Source organism: Taudactylus pleione, unplaced genomic scaffold, assembly GCF_031769625.1.
Source record: "Taudactylus pleione unplaced genomic scaffold, aTauple2 ptg000218l, whole genome shotgun sequence".
Classification (NCBI taxonomy): Eukaryota; Metazoa; Chordata; class Amphibia; order Anura; family Myobatrachidae; genus Taudactylus; species Taudactylus pleione.
The window spans coordinates 189,336-211,228 of NW_028284620.1; positions in this window are offsets into that span (position 1 = coordinate 189,336).

A 21,893-nucleotide genomic window follows, 5' to 3' on the forward strand; every position below is an offset into this window, starting at 1 on the left:
GGGGGATGTAAATAAGAGCAGCTGCTGATATGTAGTTAGTATTTCAAAGGGAATAAAGGCCTTTGTATAGGGAGTTTACTAATTAGCTACCTGCTAGTTTCAGTATACCTTGATAAAAGACAAAGCAGGGGGTATACTGTAACCACTGTATTACCTGGACAATGGGTATGTCATCTTAACCAAGACTAAAGTCATTATGTCAAAAATAATGACCCTTGGTATTTCAAATCTCTAAAACAATCCAGCTCAAATATTTAAATTACTGACATTTCCAGTTACTAAAAGTGTTAAATAAAAATATATAAATAAATAAAATGATCCCAATACAAAGTTTCTTTGAAAAATCCATTATAGTTTGTATGGACATAATTACTGAGTCTCAGAGTTGTATATTTAAGTATCTAAGCACAATCGCCCTAATAAACAAGACTGGTCAGTGAGATACTATCAGCGGTGGCTACAACCTCTATTCGCCAGTCTTCAAATGTGTACATACGCGGGATTGCAATACTATACATGCGCACAAATTAACAGCTTCTAGGGATTGTACTGACTGCAGCCCCTAGAAGTCAGATAGGGCTGATGTAATAGCAGGGGAGTGGCTTTCCATGGGGGGAGCACTCTGCTAATCTGAGTATGGGCTGGCAGCCCCATGGGGAGAAAACCCCTCCCCCCTGGGACTGCCTGTCTAGCATGTGATTAGCAGCAGTAGCGGCTCCAGAGACGGGCAAGCCGGTCCGTCGCTGGGAGCGCTACTGTTTCCGGAGGGCGCAGGAAACGCCCGCCCTCCCTCCCGGCGCTATAGCACATATGTAAGCTCAGGGGGAGGGAGCGGAGGAGGGAAGGGGCGGCAACACAGGACGGCGCTGGGCGCAGCACAGCCTAGCGCCGGCCCTGATTAGCAGGGAACGCTTCCAGTGTGAACCAACTGCCACTGCTAGGCAGTCACTGATTTTTCTGGATGCACTGTACAGTAGCCCACGACATAGGGGAGATGTATCAAAGCTTAGAGAGTGATAAAGTGGAGACATATAAAGTACCAACAAATCTGCTTCTAACTCATCTTTCAAGGACAACCAATAAAATGACAGGAGCTGATTGGTTGGTACATTATATCACTCTCCAAGGCTTGATACATGTCCCCCATAAAGAGATAATGACTCAAATTCTTCACCTAGGAGGATATTAAATACCTTCATCATTATTCATTATCAAAAATTAAGTGACCCGGGTCAAGTTTACTCCTTATCATTACGTGTACCAAATTACCAATACCAGTTGCAAAGGGACCTATTTTATCATTTTAATGATTCATTAATCGTCATCTTTTGTTAATGCGCCTGAAATTAGTACTGTATATTAAGTATTATTGTAGTATTCTAGTCTAGTGGTTACTCCTAGATGTTTTGGGGGCAGTGAGCTGATCATTGAGGAGGGCACATTATTATTTTTGATGAGCATTAGCAGATTTTCAATAAAAAATATATTTAAAATTTAAATATACTCTATTTTTTTATCGTTGCCATCATCGTCTACATTATTTGTATGGTGCCTCAGATCCCTAGCACCTGACATAACTGACATACATGAACACAGCATAATAAAAGCTAAGTGGGTACAAAGGAGCAGATTAAGAAATATAAATGCATGTGTAATCCCTCAACCAGGGGCGTTTCTAGAGAGGAGGGGGCCATGTGCAGTCACTCACTAGTGTGCCCAGAGTCTATAATGTATGCACAGGTCACTGGGAAAATGGCCACGGGGTGTGCGGAGCCCCCCTGGGCCCAGGGGCCTGTGTTCCCCGCACACCCTGCACCCATTATAGATACGCCCCTGCCCTCAACTGCCATTTGTGCCAATGTCAGCAGTGGGCGGGTTAGTGCAGGTGCCAGAGGTGATTTGAATTGAGGTTGCCATGGCAACCCAGAAGGGGTTGTACTTATCAGTGAGGCAAGCAGAGTGACAGTTAGTCTGAGGTAACCACTGATAGTGGGAAGTGTGAGAGTTGAGGTGCCCGGCCGGGAGGAGAAGATCCTCATCAGTCCACTCTAAATCCTGTGTAGGGGAAGAAAGAGAGCAGCCTGGATGCAGTGTTGATAAAGGGCGTTCGGCCACAGGGAAATGTACCTGTCAGCAGTCGTGATATTGGTAGAGAGAGACTGAGATAATTGTGAGTGCCACACAGTGGCGATACAGGGGTTGGGCTTAGGGACTAATGGTAAAGGAAGGTAATTGTGACTGATTATTCTACAGGACTTGAGTGATTGGCTAAGCCTTGGAGAGAATTAAAGTAGATGGAGATAAAGTACCAACCAATCAGCTCCTAACTGTCATTTTCAAACAGTCTGTCAAGTGACAGGAGTTGATTGGTTGGTACTTTATCTCCTTCCACTTTATCTCTCTCCACTGCTTAGTACATACTGTAAACCTGTATGTGAGATGGGAGATCTTAATAAGAGTAGCTGATGATATATAGATAGTATTTCTAAGCAAATTAAGATTTGTAGCAGGGTGGGGGGGCACTCTATTTAAGAGAAATGCTGTCACCACAATTGGTAGCAGCGGTGCGATCAGGGTACAGTTATGAATGCAGCGGGGTTCAGAGCACAGCAGAGTCATGCAAAGACGCAGGATCTCTAATGTATGTGCCTTAGGGGCCTATTCATCATCACTTAAGAGTCACAAAAGTAGGTGAAAAATCATATTTTCACCTGCAATTGTGACAAATAAGTATTCGGGCCATTCAATCACAGATATCTCCTACTTACGTTCCTCTTGCGGAATGGCCCGCTGTCCCCATACACTAGTATGGGGACAGAATACATCAAGCTCCGAAAATATAAAATTTTCGGAGCTTGACTGCAGGGGCATTCGCCATCTTCTGGTGGCGAATACCCCCGCTTGGGGTTCGCAACCCGCTCTTCCCTATGGGAAGTAGTTCCGGGTTGCGAGAAAGGATCCTTTCAGATCCCTCCACCCCTGTCCGGCTCCTTCCGCCGGACGTCGGGGCTCTTGTGCGCATGCGTGACCTGTACGTCGCGCATGCGCTCCGCCGTCACTGCTCCGACAGGAGCAGTGAAAAGATTCACTGCTCCGAAAAGGAGCAGTGAAGCCGCTCGCGGGGGCAGCTAATTTCACATCAGCTGCCACCGCGCCGGAGCAATGCTGAATTGCTCCGGTGGCCGCGGCGAATTAGAATGTTAATTATCGGGGTCCGTTCGGACCCTGATAATTAACATCATGAATAGGCGCCTTAGTCACTGACTCAATGCTGCTCCATATACGGCCATGGCTCAGCATGAACCCTGGTATCTTCTCAGCAGGGGCATTTCTAGAGAGGAGGGGGCCCGTGTGCAGTCTCCGACACAGGCCCTCTCCTCTATGTCCGGTGGCCGGCAGAGCACTGAGCTGTGCATGGCCAGCGCCGGAATTATAGACTCTGGGCACTTGAGTGCGCCCAGAGTCTATAGAGTATGCGCAGGTCACTGGGAAAATGCCAGCGGTGGCCATTTTCCCTGTACTGCGCATGCGCAAACGATGGAAAAATGGCCGCGGCGGCCATTTTCCAGTAGTTTCTACAGCGCCGGACCACCGCTCCGACGTGGGACTCCAGAGAGGTAAGTAATACTATGGGTGCAGGGTGTGTGGTGTGAGCCCCCCTGGACCCAGGGGCCCTGCACCCATTATAGATACGCCCCTGCTTCTCAGGCAGGGCACTACAATGGGGCAAAAGAGCTGCTGAGGGTAATTGCTTCAGGAGAGAGCACGTGGCAGTGTATATCTGTGCCACAGCTACGTTACAAACACCACAGTTAGGATTTCAAACGGCAATTCATGTTGCTCTGGAAACAGGCAGGATGCATTTCTTAATTTCTCAAACTGGTAGGGAGCAGCGCCCTGCTAAAACAACCTAGTGGGAAGGAACACTATAGTATAAGTGTATTAAACATTTAATACAGCAATATAGTTTGTCACTTTAGGTAACCATATTTAATAATAATATATAGTGAAAGTGGTGACTGCGGGTCTGATTCAGTGTTATACGCTATGCCAATGTTCACGTAGTTGAGCAATTATCGTCCTACTGCGCAAGCGTCACAGCCACAATAGCCCCCGCGATAAGTGAATTGTGAATATGCTAGCCAAGAGGATTTATTCGCAAGTGATTAACAGACAGGTCATTTTGTGGAAGGTAATGGGGAGTGGGTATAAAAACGCAAGCGTACCATGCAGGAAACATAGCTTCGGTGTCTCATTACTGCAGCCATCCTGCGTAAGGATGTATTCACGATCTGCGTCCAATGCTGCGTATGTGTACACAGTTGCAGACCGCTGCGATGGCTCAGGTGGGCGGCTCAGTACAAATCCCGACCGCTGTGGTATTAGCATATTTTAGCACATCCACCGCTGCAAAAAAATCGCAGTTTTAAGGTACAACACTGAATCAGGCCCTAAGGATGAAATTGGGTTTACGTTAAGTATTTATGGAAGGGAAACGAGAATCCAAGGGGAGATTTATGAAGTGGGCGTGGGCAGAGAGTGGAAGCTCAGTTTAATAATTATTTTAACAAGAAAGATGTACAGTGTATATAGGGTGTTTATTTCTTTTTTTACATACACTTTGGTTATAAAAAGCATGGAGTGATAAGAGTTTATCTATTGGCATGTACATCTATGTACAATTGTCATATTCTGGTATTTATGTGTAGCCTTATATTTATTTATTCTGTAATTAATGCTATTATTTTCAATAAAAAATTTCATCCATATTGGGTTATTTAAAAGGTGTCTTGTTGTGTGAAATAATTGGATAGCAGAGTAAGTTATCCATCACACCTGGATCTTGCGTCTTGGGCGAGAGCCATCCCTTGGCGGAACCTGTGAGGACTACAAGACCCGGGTGGAGGCTCTGCCATAAAAGAAGACCCTAAGATAGGAGTCCCGCAAGCTGTTCATTGTGACCCTGTCACCCCACGGCAGAGATTGAAGCAGGTGAGACGGTTTTACACATGGATGCAATTACCAGAACAAATTGCATGACATACAGAAAAATTCAGCAACGGACATGACAAAAGACAATACAAGACATAGAAAATGTAGAGATACACTGCATGTAAGAGCTTACAGTCTACAGGGAGGGAGAGAGACAGTGGAAGCAATTATGGCAGATATATTGATAGAGAAGTATAAAACTCTCTGTTAGTGTGGCTTTCAGTTCCACTGGACGTGAGCAGATACCCTAAGATTTTCCCAGCAAGGCAGTAACTTAAAACTTCCTGCCCCAAGTCCAGTATCCCCAAAGCAAAAGAGAGTTGGTAACAGAGTCTTAAAAATTATGTTACAGCTTGATGGTTTCCCGGGCAGACAAAAGGATAACCGTGTCCACAGACTGCATTCAGGCAATCCAGATATACCTGCTTTGTCACATTGTGTGGATCTGTACCGTTTGGAGGACCTAGTCTTACCAAAGTCCATCAGCGTGTATCCATTACCAACTGGCTATCACCGGCTGTAACCAGAGGCAAGTGATCCCCACAGGGAGTACCCGGTGCGAGGAGTGTCGGGATAGCCACCAGCCTCTGTAAACCGAGACACCGTGGTTCCCCAGACTCAGGAGGAGAGCCATACAGCGGAGATGCACTGTCACCATCCTCCACAAGATATACGGGGAGGCAGACACTAATATTGAGTGAAACCATTTCCTCTGGATCCCGTGCACTTAAGCTAAAGGAATCTCAGTTTCTGCTTTTTTCAACTTGCTGGTGAGCATTGAACACTATATGTATGCAACTAAACTATACAGGAGACTGTGAGTAATTGTAATTCATTAGTGAGGATTTATACTCAAGTTACCTTGTTTCATATTTCACATCGTTTTATACAAGGAACGATTGAAGTCCAAGGGGCATTATTTTATACATGTATGTTTTACTGTGTGGTTGATTTGTTATATCTCATGTGTGTAAAAATTGCTAACTTGAATATGTATATTAAATTTGATATATAAACTAAGCGAAGCCTTGTCTAAATATTTTGTTTCAAAGTCAAGTGGTTATTACATTGTAGTAAATTTTAATAAGCTTCACTCTGAAGCGCAATCTAACAATCCTTTTGGGTTTACTTGGTTTTGATAACAGAGTCCTGCAGTAAGCAGCCATTACACATTATAATTATCACCGTTTGTTAGTCAATGTGCCACTTGATGTTGGAAAGCATCCTAATGGCAGAATGTCACTATTACACCACATGGTTATATGCAATAAAGCTTTTCTAAGAAGTTAGCAGCAATCCATGTGTGATTACTATAGACCTGATCAACATAAGTATCAAGAGAGGATGCCACTAATAACAAATGCTGATTATGCATACATTTAATGATAAAGGAACAAAGACCAAAGCATTATAAACAATTTTAATGACACAAAACAAATATAAGTGTAAGCAGAACTGAAATATGTACCAGGTAGACAAAGCTCAAAGGAGTCCAAGCTTACTAGAGGTACAGAGAATAAACATGTGGAGACCAGGGGCTGAGTTAAATCCACAGTGGCAGCCCAAGGATCAAGAATCGGGACTCCTGAACATCAATGGGGCTCATCTAGAATAGGACACAACAAACATACATGGGAAAGGAAGAACACAAATAGCAAACTTACAGTATGTGTGTATGTTGAAGTGGACATACAGTATGTTAAGTTTCATTCAGCTGAAAATACAGTAGTGTGTGTGCCATACATAGGCCACCGCACAAGTGTTTATTCATAGACCCCGCAATAGGGTAGAAAAGAGGCATCATTGTGGTAATAGTAAATGCTAAATTCACATTTACCTATTTGTAGTTTTGTACACAGTATAATAATGTAATTAAGTTTCACATGCACAAGAGAGAAATTATTAATATGAAAATTAGAGTTATGGTAAAACTTACCGTTAACTCTCTTTCTTCGAAGTCCATAGGGTCCACAGGGATACCATGGGGTGTAGGTAGTGGTTAAGGACCGAACACCAGACAGTCAAGCTTTTTAGCTCCCAGAATGCACTGGTCCTTCCCCCCCTATACCCCTCCCCTAAGCCTGAGGCAATTCATTTTTGTAACAAGACCAAGGCATGAGAAGGAAAGAGAGAAGGAAGACTGGTACACAAAATAATCACACTCACGTACTAGGGAGACAGAGTCCAGTGACCAGTAACCCCAACCCAGAGAAGCCAGGTGCATCAGGGCGGGCGCCCTGTGGACCTATGGACTTCGAAGAAAGAAAGTTAACAAAGGTAAGTTTTACCATTACTCTCATTTTCTTCTTCAGGGTCCATAGGGATCCACAAGGATACCATGGGGATGTCCCATAGCAGTATTCAAGGGTGGGGTTCCTGAGCTGAGAGGAGTATCCTGCATCCAAATGAAGCATCCTGAGAGGCAAAGGTATCGAAGGCATAGAACCTAAGAAAGGTGTGGACAGAAGTACACGTGGCCGCCTTACAAAGCTGTTCAGCCGAGGCACCACGGTGGGCTGCCCACAAGGGACCCACAGAGCGAGAGGAATGAGCAGTGATGGTAGCCGGTACAGGAAGGACCATCTGTGTATAGGCCTGTGAGATAGTCATGCAAAGCCATCTGGCCAGAGTCTGCTTGTTAGCTGGCCAGCCCCTCTTGAGGAATCCATAAAAGACAAATAGGGAATCTGTTTTCCGAACTTGACCGGTCCACGTAGATCCTGAGAGCATGGACCACATCCAAGGAGGCCTCACCTGCCGAGAGGTCTGGTGATTGGAAGGCCGAAACTTCAATTTCCTCATTAATATGGAAATGAGAAACAACCTTGGGAAGGAAACCATGACAAGTTCGAAGAACATTCCTGTCCCGATGAAAGATCAGAAATGGAGAGCGACAGGCAAGTGCCCCAAAATTTGACACCCTACGGGTGGACGCAATAGCCAGAATAAACAGAGTCTTTGCAGTAAGCCACTTGAGTTCCACTGAATCCAGGGGTTCAAACGGAGGGCCCTGAAGGGCATGGAAACCACTGACAAATCCCACAGAGCCACTGGAGGGACAAAGGTGGGTAGAATACGGAGGACACCTTAGAGAAAGGTGTGGACATCTGGCAGTGGAGCAAGTCTGTGCTGGAACCAGATGGACAGGGCAGAAACATGCACTTTTAGCGAGGCTAGATGGAGTCTAAGGTCCAGTCCTGCTTGAAGGAAGGCCAGGACTCTAGAGACCCTAAAAACCTGTGGGTCGTAGTTTCTGGTATTACACCAGTGGAACTATGTATGCCACACTCTGTGATAGATCTGGGCAGATGCCGGCTTACGTGCTTTAAGCATAGTCTGGACCACTGACCGAGAAAACCCTTTGGATCTCAGGAGGGATGTCTCAAGAGCCACACCGTCAAAGACAACAACCTAGGTCCGGATGTAGACAGGGACCCTGGGACAACGTATCTGGCTGTTGAGGAAGTAAAAAAGGAGTGTCTATGGATAGGCTCTGAAGATCGGAGTACCAATGTCTTCTGGGTGAGGCCGAAGCCACCAGTAGGACAGTTCCTCCGTCTTGCTTGAACTTCCGAAGGACTCAAGAAAGCAGGGAGACTGGAGGGAATAAGTATGCCAGATGGAAAGTCCACTTCACTGAGAAGGCATCAACGAAGGCTGCTTCGGCATCCCTTGTTCTGGACCCGTACACCAGCAGCTTGCAATTGTGGCAGGAGGCCATGAGGTCCACCTCCGCCAGGCCCCACTTGTCCACTAGGAGTTGAAAGACTTCTGGGTGGAGAGACCACTCTCCAGCATGCACGTTGTGAAGGCTGTTGAAGTTTACTTCCCAATTTAGAACTCCCGGTGTGAACACCACTGAGTTGGCCGGGAGGTGACATTCGGCCCATGTGAGACTACGTGACACTTCGGACATGGCTGAGTGAGGGCATTGTAAATGGCTAAGAGCAGGAGGTCATCCAGGAATGGGAGCAGCCGGATTAACTGACCCCGCAGGTGGGCTGCCATGGTAGCCATCATTTTGGTAAAGACCTGTGGAGCTGTAGAAAGTTCAAAGGGTAGAGCCCGAAACTGGAAATGTTGCTGTAGGACAGCAAACCGAAGGTATTGCTGGTGAGAGGGTGCTATAAGTACATGTAGGTAAGCGTCCTGAATATCCAGAGATAGCGTATAGTCCCCAGGCGCCATAGCCAGGACAATAGAGTGGAGGGTTTCCATACAAAACCCGGCCACCCTGATGAACTTGTTCAGTGATTTTAGATTGAGGACCCATTTGGTTTCTGAACCAGAAAGAATAATAACCTTTCCTTTGCTGTGACAACAGAACTGGAACTATTACCCCCGCTTGCAGCAAGGACTGAATGGCTTTTTGGAGGAGCAGGGCCTTGTTCGGATCTGAAGGAGGGCGTGCGCAAAAGAATTGTTGGGGTGGCCTTCTTAGAAAAGAGATGGCATGCCCGTGAGAAACCACTTCTTGTACCCAGGCATCTGTTAGATGCCAGTGCTGGGCAAACTGCAGAAGTTGGCCTCCAACTCTGGGATCTCCCAGGGGGAGGCCCTTCCTGTCAGGCAGAAGGTTTGTCCTCAGATTTGCAGGCTGGGTGTCTGGTGGCCCAGATCTGCTTAGACTTGGGCTTGGAGGCCTTAGTGGAAGCTGAGTGTCGAGGAAAGGATTGACCTTTAGCCCTGCCTTGGGAACAAAAGGACCGGATCCAAGGTTTGGGTGTGGATGCTGATGGTAGAAAGGCAGTTTTTGATGCAGCCAATGTAGCTACGATCTTATCCAAGTCATGGCCAAACAGGATCTACCCAGTGTAGGGTAGAGACTCTAAGGCCTTCTTGGTGTCAGTATCCGCCTTCCATGAACAAAGCCAAAGACTACGGCGGATAGCCACTGAAGTAGCCGAGGCTTTGGAGGCCAGGAGACTAGTATCCAAAGCCGCTTCTCCTAAATAGGAGGCCACATCCCTGATGTTAGGCCTCTAAGGAGAATGATTTCTCTAGAGCATCTGCCCAGCCTTCAATGGCCTTTGCCACCCAGGACATGGCCAAAGCTGGACGAGCAATATAAGAGACTACACAGATTTTAAGCCAGCCTCTATCTTCCTATCCATTGGGTCCTTCAGTGACGAAGCTGTAGAGATAGGTAAAATAGAGCTTTTATGCAAATGTGTGACATGGGAATCTACTGCAGGGGGAGTTTCCTATTTGGCACAGTCAGCTGCTGGAAGGGTGACTGACTCCTGCCAAAGACACCAGCAAAACTGAATTGGCTTTGGGGTGGGGTACAGGGGGAAGAACCGGAGCATTCTGGGAGCTAAAAAGCTTTTACTTTCGGTGTTCGGTCCTTAACCACTACCTAAACCCCATGGTATCCCTGTGGATCCCTATGGACCCTGAAGAAGAAATGCAATTGACTTCAAACACCTCCATGTCTGTTGCTTTCCACCTATAGAAATCCAGCTGGAGACTTTTTCCCTGCATTAGTCCATATGTAAATTTCAATGTAGTGAGACTGGGGTGTGGTATGTTAGGTCGACAGCTCTTATGTCAACATGCAAAAGTGGCATCTTCCATGTTCCAGCGGTCATTTGACCAGCAGTTCCAATGCAGATGTATTCTCCTGCTATCCCTAAACCTAAGCCCACCCCCTAGTGCTTAACCCTAAACTCTCCCCTGCAGCATAACCCTAACATCCCTGTGGTACTTATCCCTAACTCTACCCCTAGTGCTTAACCCTAAACTCCCCTTCACAGCCTACCCCTAACCTCCCTGTATTGCCTATATCTAACCCTCCCGGGGGTGCCTAACCCTAACTGGCGGCATTCTGAAAATGTCAACGTTTCACATGGTGACATTTCAGATGTCGACATTGCGAACATGACATCATTCTGAGGTGTCAACATTGTGGTGTCGACATTTTCAATGTCAACATGATGACTATTGACCAAGTGACCGGTTACAGTGAGATAGTTATGACTTTATGTAATATAACCGTAACATCGATTAGCTGTTATTAGCTAAATGAGGGTCAACGCAAAATCAGCCAAGCGGGATAATGAAGACACCTATACTGTACTCTGTGCTGTGGCCTGCTCATGTTCCACGACCACCCCTCCAGGCATAAGGAGACACAAGCCAGTGATACACAAATATCTGGATGCAGATGCATGTACACCTCTTCTGTGCATATGCACAGTACAGACATGCATGTTACCCTCTACCTGACATCAATGTGATATCTCATTCTCTATTCATTTAATAATGAGGCTGACAAATAAATATGAACAAGTAAGAAAAACTGAGTAGAAAGGTTCCAGTATAGGAAAGACTGTGCATGATGAAAACAGGACTGTCCTGTATAACACTGGACTGGTCGCCTTCTTACTGCACTGCTTATTAAATGCTTGACTGCCACAAATCAAACACAATTGAAGGGATAAATAGTAAAGAGAAAGCATAATAAATGAGGACATATCATAGGAATACTCCTGCTTTAATGAAGGGATCCCACAGGGTAGAAAATTTGTTGTGACCTGACTGGTTTTTGCCTGGACAATCAGGTTTTGGAACTACTTAAGATCAAAAACTGCCATTCAGTGAAACTGAGAAGCGGCCACAGGAACAGGGCAGGAAGAATGTACTCCTCAGGTACCGCACTAAGGGGCGATTCAGACCCGGACGCTAAGCTGCGCTCTCTTGCTGCCAAAAGTGGCTGGGTATGCAAATTCCACGATCGCACTGTCTGGTGTAAGGACGCCCTCTATGTTCTAGAGAGCAACGGCAGAGCGAACGCATGCCGGTATAAAGATGCCAACTTTTCTTTCTTAACACACATCATCTCCAGGAAGTGTACGAATAATCAGAACCATCAAGAGCCATCGGAGCAGCACCCATCGCTTGAGGTCGACCCTACCCCACCGCAAGCAATGCGATCACAGCAGGCTGAAATACAACCAAGTGACGTGTACAACACACTTCCATGCTAATTATGCACACCCATAAAATGCCGTTTTGACGCCCAGACACACCTGCGTTCGCACCACCACTCCCACGTTCACAAGCACCTTTCCCTGTTACCACCCACAAACGCACATTCTGTCACTCAAAGTAGCGTCCAGTCTGTGTACTACAGGCGCACAATTCCCAAGCGCAGTGAGTGACTCGTGCATGTGCATATTGATGAATATGCATTTGCAGATGGGCGACTATCGGCCATAGCGTGAGTTCACGGCTTAGCGTCCGGGTCTGAATCAGGCCCTAAGGGCTCTATTCATCCAAATTTACACTTTCACATTATTTTGTATAAATTGTCAGGGTTATTCACCACATTCCGAAACAGAATTTTTTTCGGAACTTGATGGTGTTACTGTACGTCACCCTGAGATGGCGCTCAGCCCCCAATATTCTTCACAGGCTGTCATTTACACGGCAGCCTGTGAAGATTACAAGGCAGCCTCAGCAGTCAGCAGATGAATAGACCCCCTAAGGGCCTGATCCAACAGAGGATGGAATTCCGTTTTAGCGATCGTTTTAGCGTTTCACCAATAAAATGTTTAGAAAAGATCCACAAACGCATTCCTGCGACTGTCCAATCTGTCGGTCTGGAACGCAAAGCTCTGCCTCAATTTCCTGATATGGAACTATGTGTGTGCATTCTCAGTAAATCTGCTCATATTCCCTATGTTCTCCTGTCAATATGTCACCCTCCTTGCAGGCGATCATATGCAGAAAGAGTGCGGTGTGGTAGAAAATCAGTAGCTTCTAATAAACAATTGCATAATGTGTAGCACAGATATTTAGGCTTTCAATTTGCAGAAAAATCGCCCCGTTCCTCGTCCATATAAAAAAAAAATCTGATAGTGTGTATCCTGCTTTACTCTATTTCCAAATCTGGAACAAGCCCTAAGACGCAGAGCAATGTAATATTCTAGCTCTCCACTGTGTGGCGCATCGTGCACAGAAAACACAGGGGCCTATGTATTAATAATCACGGCACTGCCATGATTATTAACAATCTGTATCACTGCAGTTATTTTCATTTTGAATGACGATATCCCTACTACGGTATGTACTAAACTGAACTTGTAAAGATAGCGGTAACAATAACCAGTCTCTGTAAGATACTTCCCCAGTAGTTTGGAGGAGTCTTTCACATTTGTGAGAGATTCCTCCGGTGGAATCTGCATGCACGCAGTGTCAGATTCCGGAACTGGCCAAAGACTGCAGGAAAGGGTCCAGAAGATCTCTCACCTGCGAGTAAAACCTCCATAGGTTTAAAGCAGTTTACACCACCTGAAGATGGTGCAAACTAACGGGGCCAAACTTCACTTTTCTAAGTTTGATAAAGGGCCAGATCGCAGTCCTCATTGATAATAATGGGGACTGCGATCTGCAGGAGATTTCTTTGAAATATCTTCTGCATAAGTTTATTAATACATAGCAACAATTCATAACATTTTGCAGAAACTGCAGTTTCTATAAAATGTTATGAAGAAAACCTTGATAAATAGGCCCCATAGTCACTACTAGCTACAAGTATGGCCTGATACCAGGCGAATTTACAATGGGTGCAGGGTGTGTGCACCCATAGGTAGTTATACTTACCTTTCCACAGATTCCGGTGTCCTGCTCTGCAGAGCAGCAAAAAATAACAGGGAAAATGGCGGCGACCATTTTCCCTCTGACTTGCACATGCGCAGAAAAGATGTCCCTGGGAAAATGTGCGGGCACCATTTTCCCGGAGACCCGCGCATGTGCAGTAGATTCTGGCAGAATCTCCTGCGCTGATAGAGAGAAGAGGGCCCAAATGGAGGTTGCACATGGGTCCCCTCTTCTCTTAAAACGCCCCTGCCTGATACATATGTCTGTTTACTTGTGTTGCTGGTTATTGGGCTCATATTTTAAAATACTGCCCTACAGGCTATCAGCAGGTAATTACCCAGGCCCGGCACTGCCCCCCCCTCCCTCTTACATCACAGTAGCCCAGCACACACTGCTGTATGCTGGGCTGCCCTGAGGGACTGCTACGGCTATGCACCGGGCTGAGGGGTTCACAGCTCCTCAGCAAAAATTTTATTTTTTTCCTAAGAGGATGTGGCCACACCCCTTCACCCGGGCACGGCACGGCTGTTGGCGCACATGGCTGTCAGTAAACAGTGCAGCCAGTGTTTCTAGGATAAACATTTCATTTCTTCATAGTAGTATGGAATCCCAGCATACCCTCTCATGCTTCCACCAATATGACACATACATTCTGAGTGCCGATTTAGTTAGGTGTGTAGCTGCCAGATTTATTAAAGCACATACTGTACAGTAAGTAACTCATCATTATTGAAGTCAGACACCCTGTAATTGGTTCACAGTAGGGGTGTGCACCGGCCACTTTTCGTGTTTTGGTTTTGGATCTGGATCTTTCTTCGTGTTTTGGATCTGAATTGGTTTTGCAAAAACCACCCTTCCGTGTTTTAGGTTCTGGGTTTTGTGTTTTGGATCTGTATTTTTTTTTAAAAAAGCATAAAAACAGCTAAAATCACAGAATTTGTGGGTTTTTCTGCTCCTATGCTATTATTAACCTCAATAACCTTCATTTCCACTCATTTCCAGTCTATTCTGAACACCTCACACCTCACAATATTGTTTTTATGGCCAAAAGGTTGCACCGAGGTAGCTGGTTGACTATGCTAAGCGACACGAGTGGGCGGCACAAACACGTGGCCCATCTAGGAGTGACACTGCAGTGGCAGACAGGATGGCAGTTTGAAAAAAAAGGCCCCAAACAGTACATACTGCAAAGAAAAAAAAGAGGTGCAAGATGGAATTGTCCTTGGGCCCTCCCACCCACCCTTATGTTGTATAAATAGGACAATAGGACACTTAACAAACCAATCATTTCAGCGCCAGGGTCTGCCACATGACTGTGGCTGAAATGATTGGTTCGTTTGGGCCCCCACAAAACAAGCTGGCAATTAATGTGTCCCTGCACAAACTGGTTCTACGGAGGCAAGATGTCGTCCTCATCCTCCTCATCCACCGATTCCTTGGATAAAACAGGAAAAAGGGATTTAGGTGACCCTGGACTGCTTACGGTCTGAGCCAAAGTTTCTGAACTTGACAGTAACTTTTTATGAACGCGCTGCAGGTGCCGTATAAGGGAGGATGTTCCTAGGTGGTTAACGTCCCTACCCCTACTTATTTCACCTTTACATATGGTACATATGGCAAGACAGTTGTTGTCCGGATTTGGATAGAAATATTGCCAGACCAAAGAGGTGGAATGTTTGGTCTTCTGCCCAGGCATGACCGTGATGGGCTTTTTCATCCCACGTACAACAACTGTCTCCCCCGGAGCCTGATTTAAACAAACCACATCACCATCAGAATCCTCCTCGCCAACTTCCTCCTCAGCGACAGCTACACCAGTATCCTCATCCTGTTGTACTTCAACAGTGACATCTTCAATTTGCATATCAGCAAGTGGACTGTGGGTGCTCCTTTCAGCACTTGCAGGGGGCGTGCAAATGGTGGAAAGAGCCACCTCTTCCCGTCCAGTGCTGGGAAGGTCAGGCATCGCAACCGCCACCACACTTGGACTCTCCTTGGGGATTTGTGATATCTTCGTAGAACGCACAGTTCTTCGCTGTGCTTTTGCCAGCTTAACTCGTTTGATTTTTTTAGCGGGAGGAGGGCTTCCATCGTCATGTGAAGCTGAACCACTAGTCATGAACATAGGGAAAGACCTTAGCCGTTCCTTGCCACTCCGTGTCGTAAATGGCTTATTGGCAAGTTTACGCTTCTCTTCAGATGATTTAAATGTTTTTTTCAAGGTCATTTTCCTGAACTTTGTCATTTGGGATTGTATGTGCCCTCTACTATGACATTGGGCATCGGCCTTGGCAGACGACGTTGATGGCATGTTATCGTCTATGTCATGACTAGTGGCAGCAGCTTCAGCACTAGGAGGAAGTGGTTCTTGATCTTTCCCTATTTTATTTTTATCAAAGAAAGTTTGGTCCTCCATTTATGTTATATTGATATATACGTGCGGCTAAGGCGCACACAAACACAGAAAATAATTTTTTATTTTTGTTGGAGACTAGTGCACTTTGTGGGTTACACCACCCTTTAAGAAATGAGCCAGCCGGCCCTTTACTTATGGGACACAGGCGCACGCTTGGCACTACTTTGTTGATGCACGTGCGGCTACTGCGCACACAATTCACAAACACAGAAAATATTTTTTTATTTGGTTTGGAGTGTACTTTGGGGGTTACAGCACCCTTTAACGGTCAAGCCAGGCGGCCCTTTACTTATGACACAGGCGCACGCTTGGCACTACTTTGTTGATGCACGTGCGGCTACTGCGCACACAATTCACAAACACTGAAAAAATATTTTTTTTTTAGCACTTGGGGGGAGCACCCCTGACGAACAGAGCACCCCCTGGACAACACTACAGCACCCCTTTAGGACTGGGACACTGCACAGGACTTTGGAGTGAACACAGCCCCTATGGACAACTGACTGCACAACACAGTCCAGCCAGCCCCTATGGACTTTGAAGTAGTGGACACAGCCCCTATTAACAACAGCAGCACAGCACAACACAGCCAGCCCCTATGGACTTTGAAGTAGTGGACACAGCCCCTATGGACAACAGCAGCACAGCGCAGCACAGCACAACACTACTCTGCACTACACTACACTACACTACACAGCCCAGCCAGCCCTAACTCCCACCCTCCCTCTTCACTGTCCACAGCCGAGTGAGAAAATGGCGCCGACGCGGGTACCTTATATAGGATCCAAAACCCGCGAGACTCGGAAGGCGGGATGATGACGTTTTGCCTCGATTTCAGAATCCGAGTCAGGCGGGAAAAGTCGAGCCTGACTCGGATCGGACTCGGATCGGGGGGGGCTCGGGGGGGTTCAGATTTCAGAAATCCGAACCCGCTCACCCCTAGTTCACAGTTGTTGAATAATGTCAGAATCATTATTTCACGCATAAATACTGTAAAGTTGTCAGTTAAAAGACTAATCACAAGTTGGTAAGACGTTGAGAACGAATGACACAAATAAATGATAACATCAGTACAGTCTGATATTAGACACACGTCTGGCCTGTTCACACGGAGTCACATGTAGGAGGTCCATTTTTTTTAACCAGAAAACCAGTATAACCCTGTGATCAGAGTCTGTGCACATAATCTAGATGCATGTAGGTAGTAGTATCTGAATATGACTAATGAATAAATGAAAGGGCTGCTTTGGGGGGCTCAAAATTGCTCTTTAAAATAGACATGAGAGTCCTACCTACGATTTCCAATCCCTATGCTGCAGTTGAACAGCTTTAAATATCCAAGTGAATAGACCCTAAATCGATACTTTACAAAGATGTACGCACATCTTCGTTGTTGTTAGATCTGTACATGTGCAGCTCTGGGGCTACTGTGTCGCTCGCAGAGCTCCAAACGCTGCAGCATGGTTGACATGCTGCTGGTGTTTGGGGGTGGCGACAGAAGCTTTAGAGAAAATGGGGGCCTCGGACCCATTTTCTGGGTGTACCGAAGGCTTCTCTCGCCCCGGCTGCGTGATGGATATCCTGAGTTACCTAAGGGTTCTGAGATGTCCGATGGTCACACAGTTGATCCTTAGGCACAGCGGTGAATCAGAGAAGCCGTCAGTGGATGTCTTTTTAACTTGACGCCTTCTGCAGCTTTTGCATATTTCAGCACAGCCGCTAAGTACAATGATGCAGAGGTGATGCTAACTGTGTCCGTCTCTAAATCAAGCCCATAGTCCATATTTGCTACAACCACAAGCAGTAAAGCTGATATGAGTGACACAACAAATATAGGCTTCAGTGGGCAGGTCAGGCGTGGCCATATTGCTTCACAATTTTAAACCTGCAATTTTGAGAGTTAATACTAAACGAAATATGCTCTGTCCCTACCATCATGCTGGTCTGGCTAGTAATGATGACACTATTAATATTTCATTGGGCACATTACACTAACACAAGTGTTTATATTAATTTGATGAGGTGAGTCAGTATAATAGTTCGGCACACTCTGGTGTAACATGGATGATTGCTTTACCAATGCTAAAGAAAAGTGGGCTGTTAAGGGAATAAATTATCTCTAACGTGTTGAGTAGAAAATACTTGTTGTCACTTCTGTATGGAAGAACGTATGTAATATTCTACTGTCAACATTTTTAATGATCACAAAGGAACAGGACAGGTATTCTTATGTAATTTAGTGTACTATCAATGAGAAGTAGGGAATAATTTCTAATATCATCTAAAAACTTTTATACAATATATCACCAACTGTAGAAATGTTTAAGATCTGCAGAAACCTGGGAAAGCGATCAGTTGACTGGATAATTTGACTGCATACATCTGTCTAGTGCTGCCACCATGTGGCAAAACTGGTGAAGTGATAAATAAAAACACATTTGTAAAATACTTTTATTTATCAAACTTAGGGGCCCATTTATTAATGACCGCATTTTGCAAAGCGATCAGGGCATGCAGTACCGCCCCTGATCGCATTGCAAAATGCGATCCTATCTGCCGGATGTATTATGCGGGACATGCAGGGAGACGGGCTCCGAAAACAACCTTTCCCCGCGATGTCTACGGAAGGCATTCGGGGCTTCTGCGCATGCGTGGCGCCCGCGCGGACTGCACATGAGTGGCGCCCATTGCCGGCGGAGTGATTTGGAAGATCCCTCCGCCGGCTGATATGCGGTAGGTCCCCATAGACTACAACGGCTAACGCTATCTTCCCGATATTGATACATTTGGCAGCATCGCATCCCCCATAGAAACCTATGGGGGAGGCAGCTGCCGGCGGCAATGGACGGATCGCAGCAGGTATCGGAGATACCTGCTGCGGTCCCTCCTTCATACATCCGGGGGATACTTAGTATTTGAGGTAAACCCCCGAAAACAGGTGTTTTCAGAGAATTTACCTCAAATTCACTTTGATAAATGTGCCCCTAAAGCCCTGTTGAATAGGTGCTTTTCTATTTCTATGCACACAGGGCCCTGGGTCCAGGTGGCCCACCCTGCACCCATGTTGTTTAATACTTACCTCTCCGGATTCCTGCATCGGCAGTAGCAGCGTGCACATATCACCGGAAAAAGTGCCAGGAAATTGGCCGCCCCGCTACTTCCCAGAGACCTGCACATGCGCAGTAGACTCTGGCACAGCACTACATGCGCCTCCGGCTATAGAGGAGGGGGCCGGAAGGAGACTGCACGCAGGCCCCCACCTCTCCTAATACAAATCTGCATACGGGAGTTTGACAGTCAATGTCGAACCCAGAAAACCGACGCCAGTATCCCAACATGGTTGTAATGCTACTCATTGCTGGTAAAGCACCATGTTTAAAGTTATAATGCCCGCACTGTTAAAAAGCTTTAAGTAGCATTACAACCATTTCGGTATACTGGTGTCAGCTTTCAGGTTCAATACAGTGACTGCCGGTGGCTTCAGCATGTTAGATCATACATACCTACTCTCCTGGGAATAGAAGGAGGCTTCGGATTTTTCGGGTGTTATGTTCTGTTTACTGCTTGTAAGCTAACAGCAGTACATTAGTACTGGGCACACCTGCCATGGTGCTTGTGGCATTGAAACGGCGTCATTAGGGGAGGAGAAATAAAAGAAATGGGGAGCATTACTGAATATTATCTTCCATAAAGATTGTAAACAATGGGAGCATTTTGCATAATACATTAAATTCCTGAGAAAGAACACACTGCTCAAACCAATAGGTAGAAAGCATACCAGAATCTACCATGCAACTGAGTCTCTCGTCTAAAGGATACAGATTACCCTAATCCACTTTCATGTTTTGGTTTTATTATTTATTGAGGGCTCTGAATTACCAATTCACTATGGCCCAGCATGTTTTTCTCCCTCCCCGTCCTGCAGCTGCCTATTGCTTTTAAACACTGATGTTGCCAGCCCTTTGGGCTTTGGACAGGAAAGGTGGTAGAATAGGTTAAAGAATACTTACCGGGGGATGATCGGGATTTTCAGTTATGCCGGGATGCCACTGTCGGGATTTGAATCCCATTGTGCCTAATAAATAACCAATGCAGGGAAATGATACTAATGATCCCTTTTGAATGTGTATATCTAATTTTTTTCTTTTATATAACAGTTTCATAATGGGGGTAAGGTGCAATCAGGGAGATTGCCAGACTCTTCAGGGAGTCAGGGAGATTGCTACTATTTCAGGGAGTCTCCCTGATAGTCAGTATGATCGGGAGCCACTCCAGTATTTAGCCTAGGGACCCGTGTGGTCTAACTCCTGTTTTAGTGGAAAGCCTTGGAGAAATGTTAGAAATATATTGTTGTAAGTAGATTATTGGTGGATCAATCCTCAGGATAAGGCATTCATTTAAAATAAAATAGAAAAGCCGACTGGATGAGCCTTATGGCCATCAGGTTTGTAATATAGTTCTGTGTTTTATCGGATATCATGCTCTTGTACATGAGGACTATTGTACCGTATTTTGAATACTATTTTCACACTTCCATAGGCACAGCTCTGGTATTATTCAGCAACATTAATCCCTGTGTATAATGGATCTTCAGTGCAGATGGGTTTTTAAGAAGACAGAGGATACATTAAGACGACAGCATGCATGACCTTCTGTCGTAATTAATCACTCCTCAGGTTTCTCTCAAATCTATGCAGGAACATTTTTTTTTTTTTAAAACAACAACAAAACACTTCATGGTTTATTTAAATGATCTTTGACCGCTTGACTGAGGGAATCAAGGACTAGAGTGAACTGTAGGAAAGTCCCATCTCCCTTAGAATGCTAAATCTTACCAACACAAATGTGAAGTGCAATGATCATGCATGATGTGATCCAGATATTTACTGTATATACTGTATATTTACTATGGAAAGTATTTCACAGTGATTAAAAATGTCTTTTAAAATCAAAAATATCGGTAGCCAGTTTGTGACAAAATTGCTCAGTTATGACCTCTAATAGAGTCTGTTTGGTTGGCTGGGATGGTTTGGAGCCGGACACACCAAGACATGATCATTCTAAACAAGCTACAATCTCATTAACTGCTGATAGGATCTGATCTTTCTATGGGCCTGATTCATCATGGATCGCTATTCTGCTTCTACGCACGCAACGCAGTTGCTTATATCAGCTGTGACATGTAAATGTTTGCATTCGCATTGTGATCTCAGCCTGACATAAAGACGCCAACTTCCCCTTACTCACATCAGTATAATTTCGCAACATAGCAAAATAATCTTTAACATTGGACCCATACGCACAGTTAAGGCAGGTCAGACCTCACTCAGGAATTGCTAACTTTGCGCACACTATGAGGCCTCAGGCAGCATATGGTATTGCAGTGTAAAATTTGTGCACGCCCCTACAACGCCGTTGAAATGCACTGGCATACCTGCGTTCATCCGACCACCCCCCCATCACCACCCACAAACGGCATTTCCTGTCAATCACTCTGCGATGGGTCTGCGTGGTCACTGTTCCGATCGCAGTGGCTGGTTCACGGACGCGCACTGTGATGCGTACACAGAGCAAAGTAATCGCCCGATTGCATGAGTATAAGCAACTGTGATCCTTGCTGAATCAGGCCCTATGTTTCATCCTTTAAAGTTTGATTCATTCCAGATATTAATGTTTACACAGGCTGCATGGGGAAAACACATTTGCATCAAAAAGTTCTTGTCCATTACCCACTGCATCATTGTAGTCTTGCAGGGTCTTGAGCTGTGGGTGTTGATAGAATGGTTTGAGGAGGTGTATGGTCCGGCTGTACTCATTGGTCCTATATAATAATAATAATAATAATAATAATAATAATAATAATAATAATATAATAATAATA